A 17,715-nucleotide genomic window follows, 5' to 3' on the forward strand; every position below is an offset into this window, starting at 1 on the left:
GATGGTGGTCACTTAGGCTATCAGGGAGAGAACCAGATGTATATTGGTTAGGATCACTATTGATAAGCACCCAATCAAGTATACTCTCTTTTTGGTTAGATTTGTTTATCCTAGTGGGAGTGTTAACGAATTGCGTGAAGGAGTGTAGGTTTATATGAGTGGAGGGGGCTTGAGGGGAACAGGAAGTCCAGTCTATATTAAAGTCCCCAAGGACTATGGTTTCCTGAGGGAAGTGACTTGATAACCAGTGTAAGGTAGCTTCAAGAGTATATATGTTCTTACCTGGGGGAATATACACACAGATAATATAGATGAATTTAGTAATATTGATTTGAAGCCTAGAAATAAGGATCTCAGCATTGTTAATCTGAGGTGGTTGATTGACATCGATAGAAATGGTTAGATTGGATTTATAGAGTATGGCAACCCCTCCTCCTTTTCTAGAGATTCGGTCTTTCCTATGAATATTATACCCAGGGATAAGTATTTCATTGTCCATAGTGGATGGTTTAAGCCATGTTTCAGTTAGGCACAAGATCTCTGGGGAGAGGTCAGCTATAACTGCATGAAGTTCATGTACCTTATTGTTAATACTTCTAATGTTCAGATGGCAGGTAAGAAGTGAATTAGTAGGGCGTACCGTAATGGGATTGTATTTGAGGTCCGTGAATAGAGGGGATTGTTGGATAATATTGGCAGGACCAGGGTTAGGATGTATGTCCCCATGTCTAAGTAGATTAAGTCTTAATTTGGAGATGAGCTTTAGGAATTTATTTACAATTTTATAGGTATGCTTCTGTTTAAGGTTGATATTTATTGAGGTATGAGGGTATGGAAGCATGGAGCAAGAAGTAGTGTCCACCCATGTACCCTGAGTGTGATAAAAGTTCAGGAGAGTAATTTCTGGAGTGTTGGTCTCAGCCCTGGAAGCTGAGATCCCTAAACGAGTTTGGGTTTCATATAAGGTTGTAAGATAGGAGGTTATTAGGAGCGGTATTAGCATAAAGTACCACATCTCTAAGGACTTTTAGGATATGGTTCACAAGGATGCACTTACAGGTGCCTTTGAAGGAATGGATGAGTAAGAAGTTAGGGAGAGAAAGACGAGGCGGTAGTGGATGGGCGTGGATAAGATGTATCTCCTGTGATAGGGAGAGTGATTGAATAGAAGGCTAATATGATTGGACCTGGGGATGATGGGTGTGGTTTTATGGTTATAAATGTACAGGTAGTGCGGGCGGGTGGGATATGGGGCAGGGAGGAGCGAAGTGAGCCTGAGCGTGGCGAGCGTGAAGGGCTACAACAGTCCACTACTATAACCAAGGAAGTAAAGCTCAGCTGGGTATATAGCCTAATTGTAAAAATTTTTTTTTTTTTCCTTATCTTTTTGGTTTATTTTTAATCCAATTTTTTAGGAAATTATCCAAATGTTAAGTGTAATTCTGAGTTTTTAGGAGCAGGACACTGAAAGTTCAGTACTTCTTGGGGAATTAATATTGGGTAAAATCCAGGTGGATTACCTGAAACTAAGGTAGCCGAGGATCCTACACAGCAACTTCCAGCCTAAGGTAATAAGTACTACTTTAACCACCTTGTTATATACTTTAGAGGGCAGCGTCTTCCACTAGTTTCAGCAGGGAGGTTTGTCCCAACATTTAAAATATATGCCCCGTCTTAGATATTTCACTGTATTGTCAATTGGGAATATAAACTCAAGTCCCATCCATATAACAATTATAAACTGCAACACAGAAAAGAAGCATATCAGAAATTTCATTGATTAGCAGCACACTGTGAGACTGTTATTGCCACTAGTTTAAAAATGGTTTTCAAATGGAGTTACTTGATCATCTTAGAAAGATATATGTCTGGAGCATTTGTCCTTAGGCCTCTACTGAAAATTGGCTTTGTTCCAAGTCAGACTTTCCCGGTTAATAAATGTTAAATAAATAAAATGTAATCAGATTTTAATACTGAAAGCAATGAGTTACAGTAAGAAGCGGCAGCTTTTCTAACAAGAGACTTTGTATAGTAAATATAAGAAGCATTTTCCAACAATGCTGTAACACAGAAACACAAAGTATCCATTGTTTCCCAGTGATAAGTATCTGGCCTCCTCTTTTCACTGTTTATTAATGACTTAATGCCAGACAAATCCTCTTTAAATATTATCATTTAGGAAGAAGAGGCCATTCATTGAATCTGGCAGCACTCCATTATCCCTTCATATCAATCTTCAATCAAGCTTTTTCAGCATCTGTATCCAGAACCTAGAAACCATCTATTAGTAAACTCAAGCACATCTAGCATCACAGTATTTGGTGCACCACAGAAACTAAGAGCACTACCACCATGACAATAACAGACAATCACAAAAGCCTGGCTTTAGATCCCTCTCTGACCTTCATTAATCATAACAGAGGACTGTGAGCGAAACAGTGTTACATCAGAAACTACGTTGTAGAACATTCCATCTGATATCCCTACGGCAACCAAGTCAATAACCAGGAATGTTCTCTTTCAAAATCTCAGATATGTCCATCCATTAATATACCTTTTTAACAACTGTTCCATTAGCATGCAATTATGTACCTCCTTGTAAACTCCTAAAGGCATTCACCTGGCTTCTAATGGACAGTAGAGCCACCACTCTGCTTAGTTCTACATTATTCCAAACACTGATGCTTCATCAATGCCTTCTCCTTATCTCAAAATCTGCCACCCAAGGATAATGCTGACCCACTCACACAAAAACAGAATGACACGCTGACCCTGGTAAGACCTAGGTTCAAATTAACCATAGGGGAAACAGCATCAATCATACTTGACCTCTCCACTTGGACTCGTATTGCCTCAAAGATAAGAAAACACTCTGCGTTCACTGTTTTATGGGCAGATATGAAAAAACATGTGATAAAAATATCATCCTGCCTATGTTTTAAAGTTGCTGGATGAATAATAGCTTACTGTCTCCTAACTAAATTGTGAAGTCATTAACTTCATGTCTTAGATGACTAATATATGTGAAAATATTAAAGCTGTCTTTTGTGTGGTATTGCATTTTACTGTTTATAAACTGCAGACTTACTTATTTGTGTTTACCACCCAGATTGTGTTCACCCACCCGGATATCAAATAATAAATAAACAATGATATATCTTGCCACCCAGAGCTGTGAACATTGCCTCTAGATGATTGTCACTGTTGAAATGACACCCTTACCCCATGAGCAAAAATGGGAGAGGGGGTTGTGTATGCCTGACTGGATGGATGGCTACCTGATGCATATTAAGGGACAAATTTAAAATATTTACTGGCTACAAGGAGGTGTTTAATTCCATCTTAATAAACAGGCAGCAGCATTCAATACTTTAAAATGTTTTTATAGAAAGAATGCTATACAATTCTTTAAAAATTACATTCAATCATTTTGTCATTTTACAGTACATGCACTCAGTGTGATGAATGAAGTGTGACAATAACATTCAGATTTCAGACTCTCAAAAAGTTCATACATTATTTTTCCTTCTTTTTCTCTGACTTGAAGTGCACAGATGGATCAAAGAAGCAAAGCAAAACCAAAGTACTATAGTTAATAGTACATTTTATCAGAGTAAATGATCTATAAAAATGTACCACTTAATAACCCTGCTGGGAAAGTAAGTTTATAGTCAGACAATAAAACTGCCTACGTAAGAACCATAAGAGAAAGCGATGTAAAATGATACATATCTTGGACTGCATAAATGAATTATTAGAATCAACAATAACTGTTGTCCTGAAAAATCATACTTCTACAGGTGTGCACTGAATTCTTGTAGCTCTTTTTTGTATACATTAAAGAATATATGGTAAAGGAAATTAATAAGGAGCTGAGAGATAAGATGCCTTTTTCGGTCAGATGTCATACAGTACAATTAATGAAATATTTCAATCTAATATATTGTGGAAAGTCAAATAATTCCTTGCTGTATAGGTAATTATTGATATGTTTGCCTTATAGATGAGCAGGCTACAAGTCATGAATGTATAGTACAAATACAAATTGGAGTGCCATTAAAGTATATATATTTTCTGGTCAGCCTAATTTATTTCACCTGCCCTTTCATTTTGGACAGCTGTGGACCTTAGCGATTGCTCCTGATTAGGATATTTTTTTTGTGCTGGCTTAGATGTTTACTTATTTTTCTGTTTGAGGTAAATTTTATCATTTACATTTGTTGTTAGTTAACTTGACCTGGTCAATCTTTGCTTTAAACTTTGGGGTCGGGAGCTTGATGGGTTGCTTTAAACATACAGAATGTATGCTATAATTGTCTTTGTTATTATCTTTGCTTAGCTTTTATACACTGGGTCATTTTCTATTAACATTATTTAAGGTCTAGCTACAATGGTATCATAAAGGGAAAAAAGCTCTAAGCATACCAAGATGATCCAGGTTTGAATAGCAGCTCAGACGATTAACAGAGGAGCAGGGAGGGGGTGGGTCTGCTTGTCCTGGATAAGAGGGTGTTCAGTGATGATGATCCCTTAGGGGAGGCATGGCTCAAACAGGGAAGCTGTCCCTGAATGTAATTGACAAATGTGGGGGTGGGGCAGGGAGTGGCTTGGGCATATGAAGAAAAAAAAATAAGATGGAAGCAGAGATGTCCAAGCCCCCAGGATCCCCTTAGGATCTATGACCAGCCCTAGCAAAACTGGAATAAATCTGTGGGGGGTGGGACTCATTGCCTCAAAGATACACTGGAGGAGTGTTCTCAAGGCAGATGCCTGAGGCACCCACCACTGTGTCCACAGATGGTCTCTGAAAGATCCCTGTAACTAATATACATATAAAGCCACATACACCTTAGTTTGTGCAAGGAATGGTACTCCATGACTTCTACTGGGCTGCAGACAAGGGAAACACATGGTTAGTATTTGTTGGATGGTGTCCCTGTCCTCTCATTAGTTGTCCATTGTGTCAGTGTTATGGAGGGCATGAGAAGTTGAGTGTTGTTGGAAGACTTGACATAGGGAGGATGTCTCACACCAGATCTAGGACGTTTGATCAAATGATCAAACGTACGAATCCATAACCACTGAACACACTTTAACGAAAGCGATTTTATCGAAAAAGTGCATTCGTTAAAGTGTGTTACTAAAAAAAAAACACTACATTAATGTTTTTGCAGGGGGCTTCACGCCCCCTGCACCCCCCACACCACCTACTTTAATATTCTCCCTCTGAGACCGCACTACAGTGGGGAAAAGGGAATTGTCCCTTATCCGCACCATAGTAGGGCCTTGGCAACAGGCATACTTACACGAAAGTGCTTCTTCAGTGAAAAGCTCAGCCGTTTGGGTTTCAGACTTTTAATCTTTCGATCAAAAGTTCTAGACCCCTCACACCATCAGCATCCACAGCTTAGAAAATAACCTTTGGCAGATACAGATTTTCAATTGCTGTGGCAAATCCTAACATATTTTTGACTTTTTTGGTGCTTGAACATGAGCATATTAGTTCATTACTAATGCATTAGGATTGTGATTGCACATCATTTATACATTTCTGAATTGTGCCACCATGTCTTTTTTTTAATGCATTAGCATACAGCATTGCTCATGTTATGGCAATTCAGTCAGCATCACCATATTAGTGTGTTTCTTGAATCACACACACACTCTGCTCATCTATGCTTGTCATATACTTTTGCCTGGCATGGTGAGGTGAGGTGTATTTATCTGGCTGACAGTGCTGTGTGGGTGCGTATGTGCGTGTGTGTGTGTGTGTGTGTGTGTGTGTGTGTGTGTGTGTGTGTGTGTGTGTGTGTGTGTGTGTGTGTGTGTGTGTGTGTGTGTGCGTGTGTGCGTGTGTGTGTGTGTGTGCGCATGTGTGTGGGGGATATCTAGTGTAGTGGCACTGTGAGGGAAAGGTGTGTGGGAGCCAGTTGATCAGAAAGGCTCATCCAGACTCTGCTACACTTTGCTGTGAAGGAAAGGTTAGTTTGCTTTAATTTTTTGTATTACTGTATTGCCTTTCTATATTTTGAATACTGTAGTTTGTTTTTTTTGCCTTGTGTTTTGCTTGCATTCTGTTTTAACAGCATATTAAAACTTCAAAAGAGACCACAGCTCTCTCTGTTCTGAGTCAGGCAGAATTTTTTTCCCGCTGTCCCACTCATTTAAGTTGTCTTGTTAAATACCACTGTCTTTCTAGTTGCCCGCCTCTTATGTTAATCTGACCATATATCTCATTTCTCTCTACTTTCACTGGCTTATGTGAGTAATCACAAAATCATCATTTTTGAAATCCCACCCCTGCAATTATTTAAATTTATTGGCCATCCTACAGTATTTCATAGTACCAAAATACAAAAGTGACCACCCCTTTCAATCCATCTTGCTGTTTTTAAAAATAGTAACTCTCCACTAAACCTTAACTTTTTAAACAGGTAAAACTCAAGTTACCTATTTTCACATCTAACTTCTCTAGTGCACACTGCAGAGTGCATTCTTTTCAATCTTACCTTTAAGCATCCCTGTGACTAGCACTTTCTCTAATACCTGCTGGAAAGCACTAGGAAGCCTTAAACTCATACAAACACTGAACTCTCCTAGTTAACAAGGAGAAATTAATAGTAGGCACTAAACAGCCTATAATTGCAAAGTACCTTGCTAAGGAAACAGCTCCTATACTTTACAAAGAAAAAAAAAGCCCCAAACCAGGCATGTCCAAGGGTCAGCTTCCGGTGATTTCTCCTGTCCACCTGGTGAATCTGGGCATACTGGGGCAATGCAACAATTGCCTCATGTACACAGACAACCCTCTCCTCCTACCACTCAACACTACAACTTGTGAGAGATGCACTTACATAGCCAAAATGGAAGCAAAGCTCTCTCCACCCAAGATTGTGCTAAACAGTCAAGAGGAGAAGGTTAACACCCACACTAGACCTCAAGCAACACATAGCCCTTCTAAACCCGCACCACCAACACCCACATATAGCAACACTAAATCCACATATGCAGAGGCCCTTAACTGTAACCTGCCCAAGCAACAAAGACCTCTGAAGCTGAAACGCAAACAAATACCAATCACAACCAATGTGTCACATAGTTCACAACACCAGTGTGCCACCCAGCAACAGCCCCTAAGGCAAGACAATGTACCTAACACTTTAGTCATAGGTGACTCTATAGTCCGGCACACTGATGTCCCTCTCACCAGGTTGAATAAGGAGAAAATTACAGTCAGCTGCCTGTCGGGTGCCAGGATCCGCCACATAATGCATGCACTCAAGTCACTCCACAACAAGTACAAATATGACTCTGTCATTGTCCATGTTGGAGTAAATGACTTGAGACGTACCTCCCTGGATTACATGAAGAGAGACATGGAAGAGCTCTCGGATCATGTGGCCCAGGCAGGTATGACCCTAGCCCTGAGTAGCATCCTGCCTCTGCCCAGAATGATACCACAATATAAGGATAAAATGATTGACTTCAACAATTGGCTAAGCTTATGGTGTCATTCAAAGGGGATCCAGTATCTGTCTGCCTGGGATGACATGATTGACAGACCACGATGCTTTGCCAGAGATGGTCTGCACCTGTCACCCCTGGGATTCAAGTTACTGGCTAAGGCTCTTGCCACCCCTATAGTGCCTTTTTTAGGCAAACTTCAAAGGACATAACCACCACCATAACAGGTACAAGCATGCAAAATCTGAAGGTAATGCTACTCAATGCTAGAAGTCTAAACCTCAAAATGCACTCTCTCGAGGCACTCCTAAAAATGGAGAACATCGATATCTGTGCAGTAACTGAGACCTGGTTCAAGGCTCCAGAGAGCACCCCTGCAATACCAGGCTACAACTCTTACCACACTTTTCGGCCACCAAACCAGGACCGAAACACTAAAGGTGGAGGAGTGTCAATATTCACCAAGGATATTCACACCACCAGGCTAGTTGGCCAACACAATGTGTCTGAAATTCTCCAAGTGCAACTAACTCTAGGTAAGACTGCAATCCAAATTGTAGCTTGCTACAGATCCCCCACCATACCCCAAGATTCTCACTACACCTTTCTAAACATACTGGAAAATATTAAGATAGAACCAAACACCCTAATACTGGGAGATTTTAACTACCCTGCCATTAACTGGGAAAACTACTCATGCCCCAACACCTTTGCGCAACGGTTCTTGGAATTCATAAATTCCAACGCCCTGGATCAACTAATCCATAGTCCCACCAGGGCTCCAATATCCTAGACCTGGTCATTACCAACATGGAAATCAATGCTCCATACCTATGGTCACCCCTCGTTAGTCAGGTCTGACCATAAGCTAATCACCCTTAACATCCACATCCCACCCCCAGTAAAGAAACCACCATAAAAAACTTCTCCAAAGCCAACTTCATGCTACTCAAGTCAGAAGTGACAAACTTCATGACACCCATGCAGACGGGAACTGAAAGTTCAACTGCTGAATCCTACACTAAGGCACTGTACAAGCACATCCACTCATGCCTTCCCAAATAGAACCAAAATGCTCTCATCCAAAAAAAGGAAGCCAATTTGTTGGTCCCCTGCCATAAACAAACTTTACAACAAAAGGAAGAAACTTTTGCAGAAAAGAGGAAAATCCCAGGATGCAAAAAACTCCCTTACTAGCCTCAGTAAGAAACTGAGATGCTTCATAAAATACTCCAAAGATAGTTACGAAAATAAAATTGCCAAAGATTCCAAAGACAGCCACAAAGCATTCTATAACTATGTCAAGAATCTAAATGGCAATGCTCAGATCTGCTCTGAGCTAAAACAGAATGGCATTAAATATACTGATCCCAAGGATATTGCCAATATCCTGGCAGATCGATTCAGTGCCAACTTCACCCCCCTCTCACCCCCTAAATGGCCCATCTCAATACTGGAAGATTTCCAAATTCCAAGAATACAGCATCCATGGGACCAGATGACATCCTGGGCTGTGTACTACATGAACTACAATATGAACTGGCACCTCACCTAAGTGTCATGTTTAATCATAGCCTCACCTCAGGTTTCATGCCCACTGAGTGGCACAGAGCTACAGTTATCCCAATCCACAAGGGGGGATCCACCTTGGATCCCAGAAACTACCATCCCATCAGTCTGACAAGCCTTATCTGCAAGGCCATGGAGCGTATTATCATGGAACTTATAAACAAAGACATTGGCAACCTTCAAACACTGGACTCCACCCAGTTTGGGTTTGTGAAGGGCCGATCTTGTCTCCTGAACCTGATTGACTTATTTGAATCAGTCTCCAGAGCCATGGACAAGGGTAAGGTGGTCCACAAAGCCTATCTAGACCTTGCCAAGGCCTTTGACACCATCCCCCACTCTGGAATCACAGATAAACTTACTAAGTTGGGCATTAATCCCTATGTCACCCAATGGGTTGCTAAATGGCTTACTGATAGAACCCACACTGTAAAAGTAGCCAACTCCAAATCCAGCTCCAGACAAGTGACAAGTGGAGTACCTCAGGGTTCAGTCCTGGGGCCGCTCTTGTTTGGCATCTACTTCTCTGAAGTACAGGTCAACACTAAGGGACTCTGGCTAACACAGTTTGCAGATGACTGCAAACTGGGAGCCATTATTGAATCCCCAAATGATGTGGATACTCTACAAAAGGGCCTTACAGAAACAGATGCTTGGTGCCAGAGCCATGGGCTCAAGCTCAATGCCAAGAAATGTATTGTTATCCTTTGGGACAAAACATGTATCCATGAATTACCATATAGGTGGCAGTACACTAAACACAGAAAGTGTGATAAGAGACTTAGGGACACAGGTGGACAGTGGTCTCACCTTCGATAACCACATCGCCACAACAGTCAGGAAATCCTTCTATGTGGCACACCTCATCATGAAGGGCTTTTCATCCAGAAAAAGGAGGTCATTGTCCCACTGTACTCATCCCTCATTAGACCCATTATAGAATACAATGCCCCATTTGGTATGTACCTCTCAAGACATCTGCAACAACTGGAAAGGCCTCAGAAATACCTCACTAAAAGAATCACAGGCCTAAAGCAGATGCCCTACGTTGACCGCCTTAAAAAACTCCAGCTATACTCTGTCGCATATCGTCTACTCAGAGGCGATCTCTGCTTAACATACAAGGCCATGTCAAACCCAGAGCTGTTGGACATGCTACACTTAAAGAAATCCCAATCCCTCAGAGCTACATGCTCCAGGGATCTAAACCTTGTCATCACAATAAACAAAACATGCTGGAGGGATAGTTTCCTGACCCAGAGACTCCCCAGACTCTGGAATAGATTGCCCATACATGTCAAGCAGAGTGCCTCTTTGGACCTCTTCAAGAGGAACCTTGACAATTGGATGGGAGAAAGGAAATTCACCCCAGGGATCACATCAGTCGCCCTGCTAGACAGGGGTCCAGGAAAGTAAATAATGTGGAAAGAAATAGTCAGGGAATTTTTATGGCTAGGCTTGTATAGGCCCTAGGGCTGATAGCCTAGTACCAACCTATGAACCTATGAACCTATAAATCGAAAGTAGATTAGCCAAAAAAAGTTAAAAAAATAACTTTCTGTAAAAGTTGAGTTCTCCTTTTTCTCCATTGTTGCACAGCCCCAGAGAAGATATCTGTAAGTCTGGAAGTTGTGTGGAGTGTTGATTCCTAATGGAGTGGTGGAGGGGAATTGCACAAAAAATTTCCTTTGAGGTTCACTGAAAGTTGCTTCCGTGTAATCTTTCTGTGAATCCACTTTTGATTTAAGGCAATTTAGCCAATCATCATGAATCCTAATGTATAAGGTTAAGGACTGGGCAAAAGTAGGATTAGCACACATCACAGGCAGTGGGGTAAAATCATTTAAAGAATATTTGGATCAATTCTTTCAAATATTTTTTGTATACTTTTTGCTTTTTCTGTCATGAAGCTCAGGTCTAACCCTCTGTGTGTTCTATTAGGCTATTCATTGCACCAGGAAGTGAAAACCCCCAATTAACTTGATCCTCTGAGGGGGGAGATGCGAGCAGCAGAGAGTGGTGACACCACCCACTGAAGGCAGGGAGATGGCATATAAGACTACTTAACTCCTCAGAGTGTACCCAGTAAGCTGCTTTAAATTTTAGTGTAAAAACTGTATCAGTGAAGGTATGTCTCTCACTTCTACAAGTCATTTAATCCCAAAGGATTGACCTGGTCCCCTTGAAGCCATTTGCTCATGTGATATATGGTCCATACTAAGGACTTTACCATGAGACTATGTTCCCAACCAATACTCATCTGCACTCTTTTCCCAAACCAGTGCCTGCATCACTGATAGAACTCAAGTCACCTGGAATGTAACGAGACCAGTATCCCTCTATGGCAACACAGCAATGAATTCTTACAAGAATTTGAGGTACTATATTAATTTTTAGAGGCCTCATAACAAATACTTTGTGGTTCTGTTAAAAATTTCCTAAATAGTAAACAGTTTTTACTTGCTGACCTGGATAATCCTTTCACTGACTAGAGTAACTATGCCTCAAACAATAATTGGTCACAAAACCTCCTAGACTTTTTTAAACTTTAACAATCTCTAACAATGTACACCAAGAGGGAAAACCACATTAGAAATCAGCATGAAATAAATGCTGCTTCCAGCTGCACTAAATGTTGCTCCCTCACTCACACTGACCATACTGCAGTAACAATTATCAAACCAAATGTAGCTACAGAAAATACTATGTTATAAATATTTCTCAGACAACTATGTTGCTATGAACAATTACCTTGCATCAATTAGCTATGACTATATATTATCCCCTTTGTCACAACTTGATGAATCACTAATAGCACTTACAACACTTTAAATAAATGCATTGATAAGTGCATTCCCTTGAGTCATGAATATAGTAGAAAGTTCTGCACTAAATCTGGTGGATTGGTATAATGGTAAATGCGTTTACCACCCAGACTCAAGGTACAGCGTTTAATTCTCACCTTTGAAAGGGAAATTAGCTAGGCTTAAAATAGCCCACAAAGAGAGCTAGCCTAGTACTTACCTATGAAGCTATTTAAAAAAGGCTGCATAACAAAATCAGTAAACTAATAAACAAAAGGGAAAAAAGGTATACAAAGCCTTTAAAATTTTATGAAACCCAATGCAACAAGGATAAGGTCAATTCCATCCAAAAGAGTTCATTAAAGCAATGAAAGTATGCAAAGTTTCATTTGATGTAAAACTTGCCAACATGAAATTGAGGATAATAAGGTCTTCCATAACCATGCTTAAAAAAAATTAAGGACAGGAAACAAGAGGGTTGCATAAAACAACAAAATGTTACTATCATAACAAGACCAGCAGAGATACGTAACCCACCAGCAGATACATTTACAGTAAATTTGGGGATACAGAGGGGTACACCATTTACTCTTCTTCCTGCCAAAACAGTCTTTCCTGAAACAACATTCAATTTGGTTACTTCAGCCTTCAGTAAGATGATAAGCACCAAATGAGTGGTACCAGGTAAATTGCCATGAGGACTATACTTTGCAGTCAAAGATAGCCTAGTATTGTCCTGTTATCAGAGCTTCCACTATGAGTGCACCAATGAATGGAATGTTTGAACAGCATTTGTCAAAAACAATGCTGAAAATATATTTTTGGGTGTTTTTTGCAGCCCCCCCGAAGCCCCCTGACTTATATATACAAATTCCATGGTTGCACCAACTTGAAGGAGGGGGAAATTTCCCCTAAAAGGGCATAATTGTTAGGGCAACTCAATGACAGTGATTTCCTGTAAAAAACTCCACTTGTTGACAGGTTGAACCCTGGGCAATTCAAGCTTGAGCATTCAGTCTTCCTCCCCCAGTAGGTTACATGTTATACAAATTCATAACAGAGCATTAAAAACTGGCTATGTCCCTGATACCTGGAAGCAGAACTGTTTGTTATCCCAATTTACAAAGAAGGCTCTTCCCCAGACCAATAATTAAAAACTAATCAGCCTCATAAACATATTATTTAAGGCAATGGAGAAAATCATCATGGAACTTATCTAAAACTTGTGTATTATGCTTTTTCTTGTACAAAAGAAGAGTTTGCACAAGTGAAGTATTCTTTTACCTTCTACTTTATTAAAAATACATTGTTTTGTGGAAAAGTGCTGCCTTATTTTAATAGTAAAGAACATGTATGTTTTCTGTTTACATTTTGTGTGTGTGTGTGTGTGTGTGTGTGTGTGTGTGTGTGTGTGTGTGTGTGTGTGTGTGTGTGTGTGTGTGTGTGTGTGTGTGTGTGTGTGTGTGTGTACATATAACCTGTTACAAACACTTCAAAAATTGCTTAACTATACAAAATTAGTAGCTTTATGAAAAGTAACCATATGTACTTCTGTGAAGACGAATGTAGTAATAGTTAAGCAGATGTTATTACACAGCTTGACATACAAATCAATAGATGTGATTTGTATCTTTTCTTAATGTATCGACCCACAGACCATGATTTTTTTTATTTAGCAAATACAATTTCCACATTTAATTTCAGGTTTATCATATGGGTGTGCATATCTATACTGGCTTACTTATACCTCTTTCAGTCAAGTCTTGCCTTGAGTCTTTTTTGTGGGTTATTTTCATTTCTGTATAGAAATGATGGTAACTCATTTTACTGGAAATATTGTTTTTCTATTTATTTGAGTAGTATTCTCAAACTACTCTATAATTTAAAATATCAGTCAATTAAAACATTTTGTAGGATATAAAGAAATAAGGTATGTTTTTTTACCATTTTATGCTTCATGAATTCCATCTCATACTCTTCTGTAGGAAAATAATTGCATTAAGTCTATATTTAATGATTTGTTGTTTCAAGCAGGAAGCATGGAAAAAAGAGAAAATAATTCACTTACTGAAATACATACAATGCCTTCCATGATGGATATGTTCCTTTCTGTAAAGTTTTAAGACAATATGCAGCTTCAGGGAAATTTTGAACATTGCAACCTCCTTCTACAACAGAAAAAAAAGTATTTATCATATCAGCAAATTGAAAGAGTTTTTAATCACAGTCTGTGAAATCATTATCTATATTTAAAGAGTATTTTGAAATTGATTAATTGCAGCCACATGTTGCATATCCTAATTATTTGTATGCAGAATGTAATATGGCCATCAACAAATGCAAAATATGTACTGTAGATATAGTTCATTTTTAATTCCTAAGTCGTACAAATTAAAGCACATTTGGCTTATTCAGTTCAGGGTTAGAAAGAGCAGCATTCACTTTATTGATTTTTGCTGCTGTGATGATCAGACCAGCTCCAGTTTTGCCCTGCTATTAAATTTAATTAACTAAAACAATCCTGAGTCAATGGCATTGGTCTTTGTTCTGCAAAATGCTGGTGTTGTGCACTATAACTGCCCTAACAAGGAAGAGCTGAGGACAGATATCATTGCCTTATGACCCAAGCATGACCTTCAAAAGAACCTGCATTATTCTATTTTCTAATCAGGGCTATACAATTTGCATTTTCTTTCTTTTTATACAGGTAGGATCCTACTTACTGACATCTTCATCCATTCTTCCAGATATTTTTACTTAGTTAACTCAGTTAAATGAGAAACTTTTTCACTTATTTTAAATTAACACTATGACACGTATTTCTTTACATAACCATTTTCACATGTTTAAAGCTGTAACACTGCACTGCAGATTCATAGTCTTTCTGTAAATCAGTCTGTTTCCATAAAATGAAATTTCAGGTTGTTCTCTTCTCAGCCCTCTGGGGACCCTTAACAGACAAATACTTCTTCCAGTTAGAATTACTGTGTTATACATTAAGTGCTTTTAAACACAATTTTTTCAAACACAGGCACAAAAAAATGTACATTTTCTAATTCAATTGGTATTGCTTCATTTAACAAGGTACACGCTCTAGGGAGCTAAACCTTGTCACCACAATAAACAGGACACACTGGAGGGATAGATTCCCGTCCCAGAGACTTCCTATACTCTGGAACAAGCTACCCATCTATGTCAAGCAAATGTCTTCATTAGCACTCTTCAAGAAAAATCTTGATGAGTGGATGGGAAATAGGAAATACACCCCAGGGATCACTTCTGTGTCTCTGCTGGACAGTGGCACAGGAAAATAACTTCTTGGGTGGCGTAAGCTATGGTACCTTGCTGGCTAGGCTTACGTAGGCCCTTGGGCTGATAGCCTAGTACCTACCTATGAACCTATGAACCTATGAACAGGGTATACAGAAAAGCTTTTATAATTTAAGTCTTTCTGCTTATTTTCAAGCCCATTTTTCTTTCAAAAATGTAAAAATATACTTGTCTTTCCTCCCTTGTTGCTTGGTGTGACTTTTGTCAATGATGAAATAATCATTTTTATATTTTTAAACTTAGAATGTTAAAAGGTTATTAGTCTGTGAAAATAAATGACTGTACAAGCCTGCATTTATATATATCAGTTAAATCTTTTCTATAAAAGTACTGACTTCTGAACAACTATTCAACTCTGTTTTGTTTCTTTTCATCTTCTTATCTCTTGTGTATATGTTCCTATAATGTAAAATAACAAACGCTCTTTGATACTTCTAACCTGAAAATAATATCTAACTACATAAAGCAAATATAGCATGTGATATTTACTGGCTCTTGGTCAATGGCCTCAGTAAGAATATGAGAATACCATTGCAATTAAAACTCATTTCTTCAAATTGCATTTCCAAAAGTAACAATTTTCTCTTTTAGCGAAGAAAAGGACTAACAGAGAACAAGAAAGGGATTGGGCCCTCAGACTTTTATTTAATAGGAGTAATTTTGAATTTGCACTACCTTGGAGTAAGAGGATTTCTCTCAGCTATGACTCATTCCACAAAACTGTAAAAGCATGCAAGTATTTTCTTTCACTTTCCTTATATAATTAATTTTGGTACATTCATGTTATGACTTCCAGAGAGGACCTGGTATGGACTTTCAGGAGTCTGCATCTAAAAGAAACAATGCAGCTGAGAAACAAAACAATCAGTGAGCTATAATTTAGTAATCAGTGATGTCAATGCTAAAACAGTAATTTATCCAGTAGAACTACAACATGCAGAGTGACTTTTAGTAAGGACAGCTTCCCTGATTTTGAGCCATGATATGAAAGGACAGTATAAAATCAGTGCTACTAAGAATGTAAACAAAAGAAATATGCATGTCTGTATAATGCATAAATGGAAACCATGCCACTTAGTAGCAAACAGAACATTCAGCAAAGGATATTCCAGAAGCTAATTCATACATTGTTTCCTCAGTGCCACAAATGAACAGGGCACAGATGGAGACAAGGATACAATTGCTAAATAGTCTTTAATCTGCTAAAGGTGTAAGGGCAACTTCCTGCTCATCTACTTGGACAGGTATAAATGAGATATGGGTAATATGTGGACAAACGTTCTGGCTATGAGACTTTACAGAGTATATATCATGCCATCTGAAGTGGAATCCAGTGTTTATGAGGATACAAAGGACTTCTTGCTGCATTTTGGTAACCCACCAGATGCTAAAGGGAAGTATGTCAAAGTAGTCAACCTGTATAAAAAGACTATCAGCATTATTATTTGCAGTGGTACCAACAGGAAACCAAACACAAATGTCCACAGTGAGTTCTGCAGGTTCAGAAGCACATTCTTCTATGCTGTCTAGCCAGAATTAGCATAATCTTTTGACCTCAGCTGTGACATGGCTTGTATCTATTCAGAAATTTCTGGCAGGGAATGATCCACTCTTGTGGTGCTGCTGTAAAATGTATTATCATTGGTTTCAGTATTTTTTTATGTGCAGTTTGCAAAGTGATATTCAATTTCATTCTGAACAAAGATCACTGCATTCATTTCAGCCAAGAATTTGATGAGACCTTTCAACTTGCATACTAAATCACCTCGTCTCCCTACTTAAATGTGCCTTTGGCAGAGGGGGCATATTATGGCCTTTAAAACCTTATGAGCTACACAGTACTTTTTGACATCTCTAAATGCAGTGCCACATGGTGTGATTTGTCTATATCCAGTAGTTTCTAAATCAAATATCAAGACTTTCCTGTTCCACACTTGATAAATCCTTAAGGGTAACACCAACTGCCTTAATCCTAAGGTATTTGCCATTTTAAGTGCAGTAGAACTCCAACTGAAGAAAATCTCTAACAACTCCACTACTCAGAAAATACAAAATATAGAAGTCAATATACTTTTAAAGGTGAAATGTACAATATTGTAACTAAGCAATGGACACTAACCATGCAGCAAAGAATACTAGAAACTGGAAATTGATTTAATATGGGAGCAAGTTCTTTGCATTACCACATGCAAAAATCTTCTTTATACATTTATGTTGCTGTGTTTCAGCTCCAGCTTCATACAATCCAAGGGGAAAGGAAATATTTGGTTTTGATAGAAAATTATAGAAAATTAAATATTATGTTTCATCTAAGGATACATGGCAATGGAGACAGAATATCCTCCCCGCAACAAAAACACGTGGACTGCAAAAAATGTTTTCCAGCCCTGTATAAATGTAGCAAGAAGTACACAATTATGTAATTGTAGATTATTTTCTTTTCTTTATTAGATACAGTAAACTCTCAGTTAACTGGAACTCAAGCAACCAGCACTCTTGAGAAACCAGCAAAAAAAAATTGTAGAAATACAGTGCAATTTTCATGTGT

The sequence above is a fragment of the Protopterus annectens genome, chromosome 4.part0 (genome assembly GCF_019279795.1).
Source record: "Protopterus annectens isolate FY-2018-M chromosome 4.part0, PAN1.0, whole genome shotgun sequence".
NCBI classification, from domain to species: Eukaryota; Metazoa; Chordata; order Ceratodontiformes; family Protopteridae; genus Protopterus; species Protopterus annectens.